This window comes from Rhinolophus ferrumequinum, chromosome 10, assembly GCF_004115265.2.
Source record: "Rhinolophus ferrumequinum isolate MPI-CBG mRhiFer1 chromosome 10, mRhiFer1_v1.p, whole genome shotgun sequence".
Lineage (NCBI taxonomy): Eukaryota > Metazoa > Chordata > Mammalia > Chiroptera > Rhinolophidae > Rhinolophus > Rhinolophus ferrumequinum.
The window spans coordinates 17,353,486-17,357,190 of record NC_046293.1 but is presented as its reverse complement, the minus strand read 5'-3'; the positions used below and the strand labels follow the sequence as shown (position 1 = coordinate 17,357,190).

At 40.4% G+C, this 3,705-nt stretch overlaps 1 pseudogene; it reads right to left on the bottom strand.

The window, feature by feature from the left end:
* Positions 1 to 819: 819 nt before the first annotated feature.
* Positions 820 to 2,745, bottom strand: LOC117028734 (10 kDa heat shock protein, mitochondrial-like; annotated as a pseudogene).
* Positions 2,746 to 3,705: the final 960 nt, after the last annotated feature.

Genomic DNA, 3,705 nt, shown 5'->3' with positions numbered 1-3,705 from the left:
CTGGGCTTATATGAAATATCTATTTTATCTGTTAAAGCTTAGAATGAGCTAAGTGATTACCATTTTAATCCCAAATCAGAGAGTGTAGTCAGGTCTTGAAAGAATTCCAATCACTGTAGCCCTTGCTCATATTTTAGATGAATAATAATGCTATTAGGTTGTTTTCCTTATGGCTCAGTTTATATATTCTGTTTGTTGGAATTAAAATTACTAGTATAGGGTCTGTTGTTCACATAGTTCAAACAAATAAATGGATGTGGTATTAGTTTTTTTGAGTTTTGTAAGAATCTGCACTGGCAAAGTGAAATACACATATCTGCTGAAGTTTGGAGATAAGGAATGGAATATAGATAGAGTTAGAGAGATGCACTTCTCAAACTTCAGTGTGCATTAGACTCTCCTGGAGAGCTGGTTAAAAGAGTCCTAGGTCACACCACCAGCGATTCTGACTCGGTAGGTCTGGGTGGGGGCTCAGGACTTTGATTTCCAACAAGTTCCCAGGCAATGCTCCTGTTGTCAGTTCCTCTTTTGAGGAGCAGTGGAATAAAACGGAGTGGTCAACGGCGAAGGCTAAACTCTTGCTTGCAACAGACTTGTTGACGTGGGGTAATTGACTTAGCCTGTTTTTTAAAATATGTTTTATTTGGAAATGTTGATGTAAGTACAGTGAAACTAAATTTAAGCGATACTGGATGTCATTACTTTGGGTATCATTAGTTTATTACAAAAGAGAGACATGGAAATTACTTACATGATGAGATTTCACAACTTCAGTGAAAGGGGCAGCTTCACGTGATGCCATTTCAATGGTGATTTATTTCAGTCTACATACTTTCCAAGAATGTCACCATCTCTAAATAAGAAATAATCCTTGTCGTCTAGAACTACTTTGGTGCCTCCATATTCTGGAAGAATGTTATCTCCACCTTTCGCGTCTACTGGTTGAATCTCTCCACTCTATCCTTCAGAGCCCGATCCAACAGCTACTACTGTTGCTTACAATACTGTTCCTTGAGATATTTGTGGAAACATAATGCCTCCTTCAGTGACACTTTCCACAGCACTCCTTTCAACTAATACTGGGCCAAAAAGGGGAAGGAACTTTCTAAATGCCTGTCCTGCCGTGGCTGCACCAGCAGCAGTTTGTATTCTGCTCTTGTGTCGCAGCCACAAGGAGAGACCCGCAGTCCGGTCCTCTGGACACGTGAACTTTGAATAGTACTTAGCCTATTTTTAAACCTTAGTTTCCTCATCTGCTCAATGAGGGTTTTGTAAAGATTAGGTAAGTCTGTAGAGCACTTGACAGTGCTGGATGAGATACCTGCTAAGTATGTGCTCAGTGATAGCCATAGTTATTGGGAATGCTGTAGTCTCCTTTTCCGGGATCCATCTGGTTGAATATGTAGTGTGCTTCAGCTTCATGTCCTAGTATACTTGGCAGATTATTTGCTAAGGAGTTACCTGATTAACAACAAAATTGTTGTTACCGTTAGCAACAATTCTAGCCTTGAATTGCTCAGGTGGGCCCTAAAACCCTTAAATATTTTGACCTTTGGGCCTTCCAACTAGACACCAAAACTAAAACTTTGATTCTCTGTTCTTTGGATTATTTTTCATTTAAATGGCTTTAGGTTCACAACTTCACAAATGTGTCTCCTTATGAAAGATATTTTTAAGGACAACATCAGTTTATTTTCAAAATCAAACTCAAGTCTTTGGAAGCTAATATCCTCTCTCTCCATATTTTACTATTAAGAGGCCTGGTGTTCTGCCAAGGCAACACATTAATAAATTTAAGCTTGAGATTTTCATTGTCATGTGAACGTTGAAACTGGCTCTCAATGACACCGAGGAGCCAATTCAGCAGGATATGTGTATTGGGTTTACAACGAACACGCCTGTGAAAAAATTACTTTAAAATCCCTGATTTTGTGGTTTGCTTTTAATTTGTTAAAAAGTCATGATCCATCAGTTACAAGAATCTCAGCCAATTCAGGCTAAGTTAATTTTGGGAAATATATGATTTCACTTTCGTCAAATGTTAGTTAATTAATTTGCCTTGCATGCAACCATTTATTCAGCTATTTGTTTCATTTAATACTAAGGGCCGTTTCTGTGGTAGGTGATGGTCTAGACTCTGGGGAAAACACTTACCCCAACTTCCCAGTGTTTACAGTCTAGTGAGAAAGGTAAAAGCCCAGTTAATAAAACCTCATTTTCATAGGCTGATAAATCGCCAGTCTTTACCAGTTAACAAGCTGTAGAAAGTAAACTCATTATTTGTGTTCATACCCAATGACTCATGAATCTGTTAACCATTACCCAAAGCTCGAGACACATCCGCAGCACTGGATGATGTCTTCTCAAAGTAGGATTGTCCAGAGCTTCTATCCAAAAGAGCATTTTACATTTCCTATGATTTTTACTTATAAAATATAAGTTCATTTTACAAAGCGAAAGCAAAGCAAGTCCGTTTTGTAGCTGGCAATTAGCTGTTATATAAGCTCTCGAGCAAAACTACGTGATCGAGCACAGAGTACCAATCTGTACGTGAAACTTGATCTTTTGGGCGTTTCAAAAGATACAGGGATTTACATTCACACAACCTGTTATGGACTGACTGTTTGTTTCCTAGCCTCAAACCCTGTTACCCTCGCTGAATTCATATGATTCAGGTCTAACGCCCAGTGTGATGGTATTGGAGATGGGGCCTTGTGGGAGGTAGGTAGGGTTAGAAGAAGTCATTCTGGTGGAGCCTTCATGATAAGAAGAGATACCAGAGCGCGCGCGCGCGCGCTCTCTCTCTCTCTCTCTCTCTCTCTCTCTCTCTCTCTCTCTCTCTCTCTCTCTCTCTCTCTCTCTCTCTCTCGTGTGAGGACACAGCAAGAAGGTGGCCGCCTGCAGGACGGGAAATGGGCTCTCACAAATAACTGAGTCGGCCAACACCTTGATGTTGGACTTCCCAGCCTCCAGAACTGTGAGAATAAATTCCTGTTGTTTAAGCCGCTCAGTCTATGGTAGTTTGTTATGGCAGCCTGAGCAAACTAAAACACGACCTTAGAAAGATGACAGGGATTTGTACAGAACTGTTGAAATGCTTCAAATGTATCTCTCATTATTCCCAAGCAGAACCCCTCAGCCCCAGGCTGGCAGGCTGGCTCTTTGCCACTAGTTGCACACACTTTGCTCTTTCTTGCCCCTACTATGCATTCCAATTTGTGTTACTTTCTTTACCCAAAATGCTCTTCCCAAATCTTCCACTTCTGGCTCAGAGGCTTATATCTAAGAAATTTTTTGTGATTAGTGCTAGTCCTTTCCCAAACGATCGTGTGTTGCAAAGTTTGTTTTACTATATGAGTACATTTATTTGCATTTCACTCTATGGTGTCCTTAATTGGGTTCAAGGATGTAGGTAATATCTCCTCTGCTAGACCTTGAACATCCCCAAGAGAAGCCTCTGGTCTAGATTTTTCAAATCTTTGGTGTCCTTCATTGGCCCTTTTAGAGTGTTGTGCAAATAAAATGGGAATAAGACTTACTGAATGAAAATTGAACTAGGTGCTGAGAGCCAACAAATGTTCTGAGGCTAATGAATCAAGTAATGCAAGGAAGTACAATAAAACTCTGGCTCCAGAGCCTGCAAGTGGGGGTGAGAGAGAGTCGTTCTGGATAAGTGAGTTTAATAGATGGCTGAGGATTTATCCT